Source organism: Castor canadensis, chromosome 12 (assembly GCF_047511655.1).
Source record: "Castor canadensis chromosome 12, mCasCan1.hap1v2, whole genome shotgun sequence".
Lineage (NCBI taxonomy): Eukaryota > Metazoa > Chordata > Mammalia > Rodentia > Castoridae > Castor > Castor canadensis.
The window spans coordinates 28114546-28131473 of NC_133397.1; the positions used below are offsets into that span (position 1 = coordinate 28114546).

General features: G+C 38.0%; 1 protein-coding gene across 17 annotated transcripts in view; it reads left to right on the forward strand.

The window, feature by feature from the left end:
• Ltbp1 (latent transforming growth factor beta binding protein 1) overlaps positions 1-16928 on the forward strand; it is a 434527-nt gene that overhangs the window by 233367 nt on the left and 184232 nt on the right. The window lies entirely within an intron of this gene.

Genomic DNA, 16928 nt, shown 5'->3' on the forward strand with positions numbered 1-16928 from the left:
GTAGAATAATTTTAAGTAGCGAACATCTAGAAATGTTGCTGGAAGTTGATGATTGCCTGTTTGTTTTTTTTTTAGTTAGGGTTTTCTGTGTGTAAAACATATGTGAGACATGAGGATATATGGCGTAGGAGATTTATTCTGACAAGATTTTTTAAAATACCTGTGCATTTTGCAATAATTTATTAAATATAGTTGAATTTTAAACCTGTTATGCATTAACAATTCATGTAATCTTTTGTTTTGATAAAAATTTGTAACTAAAACAGCAATGCATGAATTGTTTGAAGTGCATTTTAAATATCATTGGCTATACTAAAACTTTAGACCTATATTTATATCTAAAGTGAGAGAAAGGCTATTTTCTTTAAAATTCATCATTGAGTATGCATAGTGAAGGCAGTGCAAAAGTTTGGGTATCTCTACCCCAACCAATTGGTTCCACTGTTTTGAGATCATGTGATAATGATGCAGGCTTTGTCCTGTGGTTTTCCTTCTATCCTTTGGTTATTGTTCAAACATGTTATAAAAAGAGTAAGCAAAGTGCATTTACTATTATTCCTTTATGAATAGTAGAATCCATGGTTACTTAAACCACTTAGATACTGAGTAAGTCAATGTAGGGTTACCACCTTCCTTCTAGGAGAAGGAAAAATTGGTCTGTAGACATGAATGGAGGGCATCCCATGGGAATGGAAAGAGCATCAAGGGGCATTATAAGACTGGTTAGAGCTCCAGCCCAGCACTTAGTAGCAGGGAACCAACTTCATCTTCAAAGTGGAAGCAAGAATATGGTACTCATGGGTTTTGTTAAGATTAAGCAAGATAGTTAATGTGAGCCTTAGTTTGCAGATGTCATAGAACTTTGCAAATATTTGCTTAGAGGCTACTGATAGAGTCAAACTTACAAATAGTCAGAGTAGGTGGTTGTTTATACTTATGTCATGTAACTTAAGTAAGAAAGGGAAACCCTCAATCTTCCAGACACAACCTTTATCTGCCTGAAGATATATAAATGCCCACTGCGTGCCTGAAAGTGGGCTTGGGGGGTGGGAGGAGGTGGTACAGACAATGTATACACATGTAAGTGAATGTAAAAATGATAAATAAAAGGAAAAAAAATGCTGACTACAGAGCTGGTGATAGTTAATCTTCATTTTCAATTTCTTTGGATTGAGAAACTCACAGAGTAGAAGAGCATGCCTCTGAGGTATGATGTAAGGGTGTTTCTAGAGATGATTGCATCATGAGGGTTCTGACCTTATCAATGGTTTAATCCATTGATGGAGATTGAAAAATATTCGCATACACTTGGGAAGTGATGAAACAGTGGACAGTGAGGCCTCGTTGCTGGAAGTAGGTCTTTGGGGATATATCTTGCCCTGGTCCCTTCCTAACACTTCCTCAACTTCCTGGCTGCCATGAGTAAAATAACTCTGCTTTACCATGTCCTTCCGCCATGATGCTCTGCCTCACCCCAAGTCCAGAAACACAGACCCAAACGTCCTCTGAACTTTAACCTCTGAAACTGTTAACCAAAGTAAATCCCTCCTCCCTGAAGTTATTTTTCTCAAGTATCTTGTTACAGTGAAAAGAAATCTTGACTATCACAGGTCACCTGATACAGCTTTTCATTCCTCCACTGAAGGCCAGTATTAGCAAATGCTTTTGGGAAAAGGAACATCACCCATTTAAATTTATCTTAAATGTAGAGACTGGATTTCTGTGCTAAAGGCACAGATAGGAGCAGTGGGACTAAAGAAAAATTTCATAGTCTTCATGATTTTGCCACAGACTAGCTTTGGAGAGAGAGGGTGAATTTGGTGCCATTTGCATTGTTTAGTCATTCCAACTTAGGTTGGTCATAGAGAAAGGAAAAAGCAGATCCTTTTAAAACTGTGTGCCCAGTACCTTTCTCCCCAGTGTCCAAGCTGGAAAATGAGGCATAACAAACTTGTTATTCTTCTACAATACTAGGCAGATGATGCTAACTAGAAAAGATAAAAACAAATTATTTACTTATAGACCTAAAGTGGACTATATAATTGAAATGAATTGGATAACTAATGCAATTACCCAAATAATTCAAACTCATTGGAATGCTTTTGCCTTATCTGGATACTTCTCTGACTTTTGGTCTGAATGATCCAGACAGTGATCTCAATTCTTAATTCATTTTGCATGTGTAGTCCCCAACACACAGCTTCAAAATAAGACCTGTTTTCAAAAACTATCTTCCTGTTTGTGAGAAAAGTTGAGTGCTCATGATTGCCCAATTAATTTGTGCAATTAGATGACCCAAGCATTTTTTTAAAAACTGCATTACTAGCAAATAACCAATAGCATGTAGGTTCATCCTGAAAAGATGCTGGAAAACATTTGTGCTTTCTTTCTGTGGTTGGTTTGCAAACACAGACCCAGCAGGCAGGTATAGGTAGATCTTAAATAAATGGCAATCTCAATCAATCAAATAAGCAAAAAAAAAAAAAAAAAAAAAAAAACCCTGAATATATGTTCATTATTGTTTTTCTCACTGGGGGCTCTTATTAGTTGTAAATTTTAACTATTGAAACTTCTAAGGCAGTAGTTACCAGTAAGTACCTATGTTTATGTGTTGCTATGTGAAGTCATACACAAAATAAATTTGGCAGAAATAATTCTTGTTTCTGTGGCACATTCTAATAATTAGGTCATAAACTTGGGGTTGGAAACTCAAGATCAAGTGTGATCAATGTATTTAAAATCAGAGAAGCTTCAAAATTGTTTGGATGGTAGAGGAAAATGAACAACTGGTTAGAAAACCAAACTCACAGAGCGAAGGAGAAAAATTAAATAGAGGAAAGGGAACATTGCAAGAACTGGGTGACAAAGAGGAGTCAGAAGAGATCAGTGAAGAAAATAACGTGGGATTCCTGGCAGGCTTTCGCATAAATATTAAGCTTCTTAAAACTGAGGTACAGTGCAGTACAGATGACTTGGTGGCAAGGTCATAACATCCCAAAGCCCCCTTTGACCAAGTAGTCAAACTCAGCGTTGTTAATAGTGGGACAACGTGGTATCATGTGCCTCCTTATGTGACTAGTATGAAGTTTGAAGCACCACTCTTGAAGTATTCTTGTCAAAAATGTCTAACCAAACTTTTATACCTAACCTCCAGCTTATCCCTATAAGCTGAGGATAATACTGAGGATAAAGGAACAGGCTAAGAATATCAAAAAGGTAGATTCATAATGTAGGGCATTATTGTCTGATTTCCTAAAAAAAATTATATCATAAAACAAAAATGGGATGACTTTCCTAAAAAGAAACTAAAGAGACACAGCAATAAATATAATATATGAAACTTAATTGATTTGGGGTTTAAAAACAAAAAGCCAACCCAAAAGATCATTTGGGGAAATTTTTGAGAAATTTGAGTATAAACTGGCTATTAGATATTATTTTGGATATTAATCTTCTTAGGCATGATAATAGTGTTTAGATTATGTAAGCTAAATGCTGAAAGTTTTAAGGGTGAAGTGCCATGATGTCCGTAATTTATTTTAAATTTTATTTCACCCATGAATATGGCAAAGTAACAATCGTTATTGACTCTGAGAGGTCTGTATGCAACGGATCACTTAGTATATTTGAAATTTTTCTTATGGGAAGAATAAGGGGGGAAAATACTAAAATTTCCTAGAGTTACAAATAGAATAATATATCTTTAAACTGAACTTAAAATGCAACATTAATACACTTTTAGAGAAAAAAATTTAATCATTTTAACTTTTCAGTGAGGCTGGGTGTGAGAATGGTAGACATAAGGAAGCCAGGGAAGAGAAGTTGGCCTTGTTTCAAGTCTGAAAAGATCAAGAGTTAGTATAAGTAGAGTTGAAAATAAATAAATAAACACCTTAAAATCAAAAGGATTTGATTTTGAGGTGTTTTGAATAAAAAGATCATGATGAGTTGGATTATTCCGAGTTTTCTTGTTTCAGAAATCAGACAGATGCTCACAATGATTGACTAGCTGACCCAATCCAGGAGTGTCTTGAAGGAAAGATGAGTAGTTGCATCTTTGTTATGGACAGCCCTGTCCTTAATGGATGCTAAGAATGGTATTTTCTTGAATATCAGTCAGAGAATCCAGTACTGTTTTAGAGATGTAACGGTAAGAGGATTTAATGGAAAAATTCAGTGATCAGCAAGTAGATCTCCTGATGATAGTTAAATTCATGACAACAGAAGACATTTCTTTGGGTTTTATTGTAAAGAGAAATCAGTAAGAATAGTGGGATTGGAAGTTTCCATAGTGTTTGCCACCTTGGCACAGAGTACCTATTATTTTACTGTTACAGAAAGTGATGTTCCGTCTTCGGGTTCTGTATTAGTTAGCTTTTAATCACTGTGAATTACATAAACAACTTAAGGGAGGAAGGATTTGTTTTAGCTCACAGTTTCAGAGGGTTTGGTCTGTGGTTTCTTGAGCCCATGCACTTGGGAAGCATCATGGCAGCAGGAGAATGTGGTGGAGGGGCTTTCACCTCACACCTCATGTTGGACAGGAAGGAGAGAGGGAGGGAGAGAGGGAGAAGAGAGAGAGAGAAAGAGAGAGAGAGAGAGAGAGAGAGAGAGAGGGGAAAGAGCCAGGGACAAGATACTATCAAGGATCTGCCCCCCAGTGGCCTACTTCCTCTTGCTAGATTCCATCTTTTGAAGTTTCTAGAGCCTCCCAGAGTAGTGCAACCAGCTGGGGATCAATCCCCCAACACATGAGCCTTTTAAGAGGAACTCTTCACATCCAAATCATAACAGAGTCCAAAAATATTGTCTGGTTTTAAGATCACATAAAACACTTACATTTTTATGTCAATCAAGCTGGCCAATAGGTATCACTATATTCATTTAATTAGAAGAATAGAAATCAATAGAACATATAGGGTTGCTAAAAGGAATGGGCTTTTGAATAAAAGTTGGAGTAATTGGCAAGTCATGATTTTGGCAGACTTAGGTTTCTGTGCTACTTGGAGTAATTGCGGTACTCTATATATATTTGAAAACATTTGCAAAAGTTTTTTCACTCTATGATCAAGTCAGAATTATAGCTCCAGTGGTTACAATTACCAATTCCTTTTAAGGCAATCTCATATTTTCATGAGCTTAAAACTTGAGCATTTCCATGCTGGTTTTCATCTCTGAGGAGAGGCCAAGTTTCAGAAAATACCTCTCAAAACTATTATCGTATCACAGGCTCATCAAATACGTGCAGTTTTGTTCTTTTTTCATATAAGGGTGTCCTTTGTTTTAAATTGACTCATTTGACAGTGACCTAAATTTGAAAACTTACTTGGAATCTGAATTTTTGGTTGTTTCAGATATGTGTTATTTGTTGCCCAAACATTTTTACAGTGCCCTAATGGTGCCAGGTAGTATGGAAAGGCCCTGTACATAAAGTATTTAATATTGCAGTATGGAGCTCAGAGTTTGCCATCCATGCTGAGTTGGCCATTGCCTGGTTGCACAATCATGGGCTCTTTTTTGAACACAGAAACATGTCCTGTAATTAGACACAGGTGTCACAACGAAGACAAAATATTTGGAGGGCTTCAAGATATTTCATTGCAAGTGCTGAAAGATCAGAAAACTTCACATATAAACACCTGAGCTTTCTGTTTGAAGAAGTACAGAAATACTGGAAAACCTGTAGTAGAAGTAAACAGAAGAGAATATGTTTTTAGCATAGCACTGTGGCAGAGACAAAAATGATCAAATAACATCAGAACCCAGTTTCATAGTTTGCAACATAAAACTCTCATAAAGATGGAAAAAACCCTAAGAAACAACCTGTAAGGTTAAAGTCTCTCATATGTATTCAACAGAAGAAAGGAAGCATTAGATAGATTAGGAAAAAAAGAGAGGAATAGTACATGGTATAAAATGCTGGAGTCATTGGATAAACTTTTTTTTCTTTAATTATTCATTATATAAATAATAAGACCTGGGGCAAAATTGAATTACATTGACACAGAACTGTTTGGGATTCTTCTAGAGGTGCCAGAAATTGTTCCAGTGGCTCTCTTTGGGCAGGAAAAATGGAAACAATGGACCATTGGAGAAAAATGTTTAATTGGAGATAGGTCTCTTTTGGCAGATAAATTTAATAATATCCTCAGGTTCAAAAGCTTTGCACTGGAGTACACACATACACTACTATGAAGGGACAAATAGAGGCATTTAACTTTTGTTTAGAAAAATAGGCATCAATGAGAAATTAACAGGAAAATGTGAGCTCATCAAAGTCGAAAGTATCCTAATTATGTGGCTGTCTCAGGATACTGAGACAGTCTTAGTATTTCTGTCACAGGACTTTGAATGAGGAAAAAAGTATTTCTTGGTTTCCATTTCATAGAGGACAATGAGAAGCCTGAGAAGTACATGTAATGCCTGCTAATTACATGTGGCAGGGAAAAGAAGGGAGGGAAGGAGAGAGGCAGGAAGGATAGAAGGGAGAAAGAAAGGAAGGAAGGAAGGATGGATAAATGGTTGTAGATGAGGTGGGCTTCAGATTTTTGCAATCTTTTCTCAGTGATGGGAAATGAATTTGTTGCTCAATTAAGGGAGCTGGAACATTTATTTTGCTTAGAAACCTGCTCTTTAATTTCCATAAAATCTGTCCTGTCCTGACTCTAGAAATATTACTAGGGTGAGGCCTAAAGCTTTGTGAAATGCTAGTTTTGTCTTGATAGAAATCATGCCAGAATTTTAACACTTTTCACATTGGTTATTTTCCTAAACTGAATCTACAAACTACCTAAATAGATTAGAAATATAAAGAAAAAATGCTTGTAGAACATTATACAAGGGCTTTTGGCTTCTCACTTACATGGGAAGAACAGAGGGTAGAGGAGAGTATGTGACTCTCTCTCCCTGCTGTTGCCCGAGGTCAAGTGACCTTAAGGCCAGGACCTCCCGTAAGCTTGACCTTTGTCTTTTTTTTTTTAATGATGGTAGGGGTTTGAACTCAGGGCTTGTGTTTCCCAGGCAGGCGCTCTACCACTTGAGCCACACTTCTAGCCCAACCTTTGTCTTTTGGAGGGACTGCTGGGCAGAGGTTGGGGAAGGCAGGATGGGCTCTCCCAGACATCTGCCTTCTCCATGAACCCCTGCTCAGCAGGGTGTGCTAACTACATTTGCTGAAGTTTGGCCTCTTTCAGGTGGAATAAGTCATTATCACCAGCCACTTCCTATGCCATCTGGGTTTTTGTTCAACATCCCTCTCAAGTGCTCCTTTGGCATAATCTAGGAAATATTTAATTGAGTGTTAGTGAGTCTAATTGTCTCCAGTGGCTCTCACCTGGCTGCTCTTTGTAGCCACCCTTGCCAATCTTGACCTGTGTCAACAGCGGAAGGTATCACTAAGGTGTCAGGCACATCTCAGTGATAGGAGCTGGACCTCGTAAGTGTTTGCTGGTCATGTTCCAGCAACTTCTGCCAGATTGACTGTGCACAGGGGCCCTCCTTCCTGGATTCAAAAAAGATCAGCAAAGACAGGGATGAGTTCCAAAGGGGAAAACACCGCATGTGGAAGGGAACATGTCTGCGTGTCATTGGGTTTCTGCCAGGGGAGAGGAGAGCTGCTAGTTTTACTTGGATTCGGACTGTAGGGCTGAGATATTAGGATAATCAAAATATAGATTCTTAGAAATGGAGTAGAGTACTTCAAAGAATGGGTGGGACTTAGACCTGACCCCTCCTATAGACTGCCATCCACACTTAACCGGGCAGATGTCGTCTGGGAACCCAAGAGTCTGCCAGTTTCAAGTGATCGTTCTCCCCGACCTGTTCAAAAGAGAAGCATGTCTGTACTTCTTCATTGTTTTTCCCTGACCCCCTTGCTTAGATGTTTTTTCATTTTATTGGTAATGAAAATGCCTTTATCATGACATGGAATACCAAAGTTCCATATTTTATACCTCTAGGGCACACTGAAATAATACGCCTGTTAATTATTAGATTCCTGTTTTTGCATAGGAGTAGGCATTGAGAATAATTTCTGGCCAATTTAGAGTCAAGGCATGTTAAGCCACTTCTGATATTAGCAAAACAGTAAGATTTTATGGCCATTGTATTTGAATGTGACAATTCTGAGCATGTCGAAAGTCGTTTTAAGAGACCATGGCTTGGCTTGATGTTTATTTTAGGTTCTATATGTTACAAGAAATGTTCAAAGATTTACAGGTGGTATTTCTAGAATCTGTTGCTTCTGGGCTGTATTCAATCCCTTGGAATGGAGTTTTACTGAATTGAAGTGGGATTATCCTAGAAAATGAATCGTCTGGACTCTTCTTGTGAAGTCGTAGTGAGAGAAGCAACACTACTGCCTCCGCCCCACGCCGTCCCAGACATGATGATAGTGCTGTTGTGTTTTCCTTTCTTGCCTTTCTAATTTTCCCCTTCTCTTCTCTCTTCTTTTATGTGTAAAAGAATGTATGTATAAAATTGAATATTCTCTTTCACTAGCCACTTCATGAGATGCTACATTCACTTTAGTGATAATGCCTTTATATAGTTTGATATGTCTGGTTTAAAGGAATTGATTCAGAGCCAAGAAAATTCATCTTTGATGGTCATCTTCAGTTCATTCATTTATCATTTCCTCCATGAATCGGCAAGCTTCCATGCATCAAGTCAGCTCCTGTGAGCAAGGACTTGCCTACCATTGAGGATATTTAAGACACATCTTCAGTTTGAAGAGAATTCTAAAATTTGAACAAAGGAGTTCTAAATATTTGGAGCAAAGTCAGCAATGCCTTCATGATGACTACTTTGCAGAGGACTTGTTTAGAACGGGCAGGCTTTAACAGAGTTAAGAATACAGTCTTAACATTCTGTGGCTTTGGGGCAAACCTCTTTGGGGCATTTTTATAAAATTTATAGACGATAGAAAACTTTCACATTTGTGACCATATTTGACCTTGAAAACAGTATGAGGGAAAAGAAAAGTAGGTGTTTTTACCTCCTGTCTACTTCTGTGAAGCCTGAGGCTGAGAGGTTGCAGCTAGCTTGTATTGCCTATCCAATTCAGGTCCTAAGCTCTTACTCCATTTTAGGAAACTCACCACATCTCTGGCTTTCAGTTTCATTTTTCAAATAATTGGATTAGCTAAGAGGAACCTCTGAGCCATGTAATCCTCTGACTGTGACAATTTCCACATCTTTCCTCTTTCCGCAATCTTAACCACTGATACTAATACATGCACAGGACATACAGATGAGGAAGTCTATGCAAACATCAATTACAGTGAATACCTGTCTTGATCTCTCAAATCCAGCCTGACTTGAGAGAGTCCCTTCAAGTGTCCTTTCCTCCAAAAAAAGTTTTCTAGTACTTCTTCAAGCCATATTTCTCCCTCTTCCTGAATTCTTATTACATTAGAATCTAATTAGACTATTATGAATTTAATTATCTTAAAGTTGTTTCTTTTGTGCCTCTTTGCTCTCCCCCGTATGCTTGTGCTTTTCCTGAGGACAAGGCCACTTACGAATTAAACTCAGTACCGGACACAGATGAACATTGATAATTACATTCATACCAATCAGGTTAGGCTAGGCCATGCTGTAGTAACAAGCATTAAAAAAGTATACATTTGCCTGCACTAGATAGCTGCCAGGTAAGCAGAAGGCTCTGCTTTTCCCATTTTGCAGGGACTTGAGCTGAAAGTAGTTATACCATGTTACTGCTGTTCTATTCAAAATGTTTGTTTTTCTTAGTTCTCACAGCAGCGGAAGAGGGGTGCTTCTAAGACCATTCCTTTTCCCACAACCCATTGTTCAGACAGAACAGAGCAAATGGCCCTGTTTGCTGGTGCTATGGACTAAAGTATATCCTTCCAAGTTTATTTGTTGAAACGTTGACTCGTAGGTTAACTGTATTTGGAGACAGATCCTAAAAGGAGACACCTAAGGTTAAATGAAGTCAAAAGGATGGGTTCCTGACATGATAAAATCAGTGTCCTTAGGAGAAGGGAAACCAGGGGGCTTGCCCTTTCTGTCTGTCTTCCTTGCACACTCACAAGGAAGAGGTCATGTGAGTACACAACACAGATGGCTGCTGCTTACAAGCCAGGAATTGACTATGCTGGTGCCATGTCTTGGGCTTCTAGCCTCCAGAACTGTGAAGAAATAAATGTCTTTTCTCAGATCTGCTGTTTCTGGTATTTTGTGGTGACAGCCTAAGCTAAGACAATCAGGGAGCTGGGATATGTGGACAAACATGTTGTTCTTTGGTGAGCAGTAATTGTTCTTTCCACACATGGTAAGTCATGAACAAGGCAGACTTGTTCCCAGATTCCAAGGATATAAATGAACCTGTTACTTTTATTTGTGGCTTTCAGTTTTTCTACATGACTAGCATCCAAACCACAGGTAATTAGTAGTCTTGAGTTCTGTGTACTTGGATGAGACAGAAAAACTGAAAGCTTATCCAAATGAGGCACGTGTGATAATTTCTTTGTAGTGCTATGAGGTCTCAAATGTTTTGTGTTCCTTTCATTATCTCCATATAGACAAAATGGGAACTGGCAAGCAGTGAAGCTTAACGTAGAAATCTCCTCTCAGTGCAGTTGAAGACATAAGTATTGGGGGAAATCAGTCTTTACTCATCATCTTGGGGTTGATGTAGTGACAGTAATTCTGCCTAAATGCTCACCTTCATTGTCCCTTTCAGCATGGACCTTTTTGATTTTATCCCTGTAATAGAACTTAAAATAAATTTGACCTACTAACCATGTAGTATAGGATTTATATGATTTGTGTTGTTTTGCCTCAAAAGAAAGGCTACCGGAAATTATGGTGTCAGAACAGAATCATGACAATACTTAATCATTCTTTTAGCAACTTAGGAAGAGCAAACACATACAGCTCACAGTCTGGAAGACTTGACTGTCAGACTGCCCAAATCACTGCAGAGGTGGAGAAAGTAGGCAGCCCAAGTTTGATCGTTTCTTTAGGAAAGATGTCAAGTTTTACCCCTCAGAATTTTTTCCCTTTGTATGTTAACATTCAAAACCACTTTGCCTTAGTGTAACTTTAAAAATACCCTTTCATAAACTGAAGTAGTTGTCTGGAACTCCTTGAAGCCCATGGTTTAGCTTCAGCAGGCTTTAAACAAATACACTGTCAGAAAATCGATGTGGATACATTTCTAGCCGCGAATGCCCTAGCCATAGTAGATACTTCAGAAAGTCAATCGCCTGAAATATCAGAGGATTATGCTTATATTAGATACCCCAAATGCCTAACATTGTTTTAATTACTCTAATAAAAGAAAGCTGGGTGGACTTAAAAAAAAAACCAAAAAAAAACCCCTTTCCTATAAAGAATGTTCTGCTTAAGCCAAAGCAAATTTTTTACAAGTTCTTTTAGAAAAATCTGGAAGTATTTAAGCATTTTCCTCTTCTTTTTTATGAGACAATGCCTGTTACCCTGCCAGTGCTCCATTGTACAGAATTCTGCTTTATGACAACGGACCTGTGGCACAAGCAATAGGGATCAAAGATTTGGAACTTTTTCTTATTGGCACATAGATAAAAATCACTGTATTTAATGTTCTAGTACAGGGACACGAGGTTTGCCCATTTAATTTGGAGCTGTAGTTAAGCCAGAGGCTAGAATGCCGTTTTTCTCAGAAGGTGAGCAGAGGTGACTTTGCCAAAGGGGAGATGTTTCTATCATAGTAAAAGGTTGATAATGGGAGCCAGCAAGAGCTGTGACAGAAGCTTGGATGAATGCAATCCATTACATACAGACAGAGCATTCCCCATCGAGGGCCTCATTCTAGCTCTTGTGGAAAGAAGTCCAAGATTTCAAAAAAGGGGATTCACATTTCTTGACTGGATTCACAGTGCTGAGGGTGTAGCTTTCATTTTTCATAACGCCTCAAGATTTTGTGCCAACATGTTGGAATAACATGCTTCCAAATGTGGGTAGAGGTGAGGTTGGAACCTGAGTGGGTGGATAATTTATAGGACCTACCTGTGCAGTGTGGGTTGATGGGCATGAAAAATCTGTTTTTCCATGATTATTTTGAGTAATTTCTGAGAGCTTGCCTATTGATAATAACTTAATTTACTGTAATGATTTATTTTAATTAAAAAGAAGCCATTTAAGAGCCATACCTATTTTCAGGTAGGTGTATACAGGTTGGTGGGTAAGGGCTGGCATGAAGTAGGGTCAAGAAAAGGAAGTTCCTTTTGGTCATCACTGATCAAATTGGTCCAGGTCATGGTTTGAGGCTAGAACTGAGCAATATGTGGCATGGAATCTAGCATGTCAACCTGCAGCAGGGAACATCTAAGGAATCTTGATTGCCACAGGGTTATCTTAACAGAGGAAACCTGTCCACCATAATTCGCTAGCAGCTTTAGCCTTGCATTGGAACCTTCATAAAATCCTTGAATTTGGGCATGAAAGTGAATAGTGATTTTAGTCTGTCTTAACAGTTTTATTGATGAAGAGAGTAACATCTAGGGTTAATTTGCTTAAATGTCTTGTACTGAATATGTGGCAAGTGGGGACTAGCACTGAGGATTTCTAATCCAGTGTTCTTCCTGCTATCCCACCTCATCTCTTCTTGGATAGAGGATTCATGAAGAATTATTGTCTAAACCCAAAAGCACAGTTATATTCTTTGGAACCTGTCTTACTAGGGTCTCCCATGGCTGTGGTACCTTGTGATCCAGCCAAAGACGTTTGGGGGGAAGGGAACATGGAACTCTGCTACTTTCATTTCATCGTCTTGCACCTCTGGCACTAAAACACAGACAAAGAAGGAGATCAGTGTCCCAAAGTAAAACCATCTGCTACTTAAATATTGATATTAATAGGTTAATTCTTATAATTAGTGATGTGTTGTTCTTCTTGAGAAAAATTAAAATTAAGTCCACAGTTATAAGCCTTCCACAGAATTTATTTGCTGAGCCTTTATTCTTTTTTTTTTATTATTCATATGTGCATACAAGGCTTGGGTCATTTCTCCCCCCTGCCCCCACCCCCTCCCTTATCACCCACTCCACCCCCTCTCTCTCCCCCCTACCCCCTCAATACCCAGCAGAAACTATTTTGCCCTTATTTCTAATTTTGTTGTAGAGAGAGTATAAACCATAATAGGAAGGAACAAGGGTTTTTGCTGGTTGAGATAAGGATAGCTATACAGGGAGTTGACTCACATTAATTTCCTGTGTGTGTGTGTTACCTTCTAGGTTAATTCTTTTTGATCTCACCTTTTCTCTAGTTCCTGGTCCCCTTTTCCTATTGGCCTCAGTTGCTTTTAAGGTATCTGCTTTAGTTTCTCTGTGTTAAGGGCAACAAATGCTAGCTAGTTTTTTAGGTGTCTTACCTATCCTCACCCCTACCTTGTGTGCTAAAGCTTTTATCATGTGCTCAAAGTCCAATCCCCTTGTTGTATTTGCCCTTGATCTAATGTCCACATATGAGGGAGAACATGTGATTTTTGGTCTTTTGGGCCAGGCTAACCTCACTCAGAATGATGTTCTACAATTCCATCCATTTACCAGCGCATGATAACATTTCGTTCTTCTTCATGGCTGCATAAAATTCCATTGTGTATAGATACCACATTTTCTTAATCCATTCGTCAGTGGTGGGGCATCTTGGCTGTTTCCATAACTTGGCTATTGTGAAAAGTGCCGCAATAAACATGGGTGTGCAGGTGCCTCTGGAGTAACCTGTGTCACAGTCTTTTGGGTATATCCCCAAGAGTGGTATTGCTGGATCAAATGGTAGATCAATGTCTAGCTTTTTAAGTAGCCTCCAAATTTTTTTCCAGAGTGGTTGTACTAGTTTACATTCCCACCAACAGTGTAAGAGGGTTCCTTTTTCCCCCGCATCCTCGCCAACACCTGTTGTTGGTGGTGTTGCTGATGATGGCTATTCTAACGGGGGTGAGGTGGAATCTTAGTGTGGTTTTAATTTGCATTTCCTTTATTGCTAGAGATGGTGAGCATTTTTTCGTGTGTTTTCTGGCCATTTGAATTTCTTCTTTTGAGAAAGTTCTGTTTAGTTCACTTGCCCATTTCCTTATTGGTTCATTAGTTTTGGGAGAATTTAGTTTTTTAAGTTCCCTATATATTCTGGTTTTCAGTCCTTTGTCTGATGTATAGCTGGCAAATATTTTCTCCCACTCTGTGGGTGTTCTCTTCAGTTTGGAGACCATTTCTTTTGATGAACAGAAGCTTTTTAGTTTTATGAGGTCCCGTTTATCTATGCTAACTCTTAGTTGCTGTGCTGCTGGGGTTTCGTTGAGAAAGTTCTTACCTATACCTACTAACTCCAGAGTATTTCCTACTCTTTCCTGTATCAACTTTAGAGTTTGTGGTCTGATATTAAGATCCTTGATCCATTTTGAGTTAATCTTGGTATAGGGTGATATACATGGATCTAGTTTCAGTTTTTTGCAGACTGCTAACCAGTTTTCCCAGCAGTTTTTGTTGAAGAGGCTGCTATTTCTCCATCGTATATTTTTAGCTCCTTTGTCAAAGACAGGTTGGTTATAGTTGTGTGGCTTCATATCTGGATCCTCTATTCTGTTCCACTGGTCTGCATATCTGTTTTTGTGCCAGTACCATGCTGTTTTTATTGTTATTGCTTTGTAATATAGTTTGAAGTCAGGTATTGTGATACCTCCTGCATTGTTCTTTTGACTGAGTATTGCCTTGGCTATTCGTGGCTTCCTGTGTTTCCATATAAATTTCACGGTAGATTTTTCGATCTCTTTAATGAATGTCATTGGAATTTTGATGGGAATTGCATTAAACATGTAGATTACTTTTGGGAGTATCGACATTTTTACTATGTTGATTCTGCCAATCCATGAACATGGGAGATCTCTCCACTTTCTATAGTCTTCCTCAATCTCTTTCTTCAGAAGTTTATAGTTTTCCTTGTAGAGGTCTTTCACATCTTTTGTTAGGTTTACACCTGGGTATTTCATTTTTTTTGAGGCTGTTGTAAATGGAATTGTTTTCATACATTCTTTTTCAGTTTGCTCATTGTTAGTGTATAGAAATGCTAATGATTTTTCTATGTTGATTTTATATCCTGCTACCTTGCTATAGCTATTGACGATGTCTAGAAGCTTCTGAGTAGAATTTTTGGGTCTTTAAGGTATAGGATCATGTCGTCTGCAAATAGGGATATTTTGACAGTTTCTTTACCTATTTGTATTCCTTTTATTCCTTCTTCTTGCCTAATTGCTCTGGCTAGGAATTCCAGTACTATGTTGAATAGGAGTGGAGATAGTGGGCATCCTTGTCTGGTTCCTGATTTTAGAGGGAATGGTTTCCGTTTTTCTACGTTAAGTATAATGCTGGCTGTAGGTTTGTCATATATAGCTTTTATAATGTTGAGGTACTTTCCTTCTATTCCTAGTTTTCTTAGAGCTTTTATCATGAAATGATGTTGGATCTTATCAAAGGCTTTTTCTGCATCTATTGAGATGATCAAGTGGTTTTTGTCTTTGCTTCTGTTAATGTGGTTTATTATGTTTATTGATTTTCGTATGTTGAACCACCCCTGTATCCCTGGGATGAAGCCTACTTGGTCATGGTGAATAATCTTTTTGATGTGTTGTTGAATTCGGTTTGCCATTATTTTGTTGAGGATTTTTGCATCAATGTTCATTAAGGAGATTGGCCTGTAGTTCTCCTTTTTGGTGGTGTCTCTGCCTGGTTTTGGGATAAGTGTAATACTGGCTTCATAAAATGTATTAGGCAGTTTTCCTTCCCTTTCTATTTCGTGGAACAGTTTAAGGAGGGTTGGTATCAGTTCTTCTTTAAAGGTCTGATAGAATTCAGCAGAGAATCCATCAGGTCCTGGACTTTTCTTTTTGGGGAGACTCTGCTGCTTCAATTTCATTTTGTGTTATAGATCTATTCAGGTGATTAATTTCCTCTTGGTTCAGTTTTGGATGATCATATGTATCTAGAAAACTGTCTATTTCTTTAAGATTTTCAAATTTATTTGAATATAGGTTCTCAAAGTAGTCTCTGATGATTTCCTGGACTTCCATGGTGTTTGTTGTTATCTCCCCTTTTGCATTCCTGATTCTACTAATTTGGGTTTTTTCTCTCCTCATTTTAGTCAGGTTTGCCAGGGGTCTATCGATCTTGTTTATTTTTTCAAAGAACCAACTTTTTGTTTCATTAATTCTTTGTATGGTTTTCTTGGTTTCTATTTCGTTGATTTCAGCTCTTATTTTTATTATTTCTCTCCTTATTTTTGTTTTGGGATTTTCTTGTTTTTCTAGGAGTTTGAGATGTATCATTAGGTCATTGATTTGGGATCTTTCAGTCTTTTTAATATACGCCCTCATGGCTATAAACTTTCCTCTCAGGACTGCCTTTGCTGTGTCCCATAGGTTCCCGTAGGTTGTGTTTTCATTTCCATTGACTTCTAGGTACTTTTTAATTTCCTCTTTTATTTCATCATTGACCCATTGTTCATTAATCAATGAGTTATTCAGTTTCCAGCTGTTTGCATGTTTTTTGTCTTTACTTTTGTTGTTGAGTTCTAGTTTTATTGCATTGTGATCAGATAGAATGCATAGTATAATTTCTGTTTTCTTATATTTGCTGAGGCTTGCTTTGTGCCCTAGGGTATAATCTATTTTGGAGAAGGTTCCATGGGCTGCTGAGAAGAATGTATATTGTGTAGAAGTTGGATGAAATGTTCTGTAGACATCTACTAGGTCCATTTGATCTATTGCATATTTTAGATCTTGGATTTCTTTATTGATTTTTTGTTTGTATGACCTATCTATTGATGATAATGGGGTGTTAAAGTCTCCCACAACCACTGTGTTGGCATTTATATATGCTTTTAGGTCTTTCAGGGTATGTTTGATAAAATTGGGTGCGTTGACATTGGGTGCA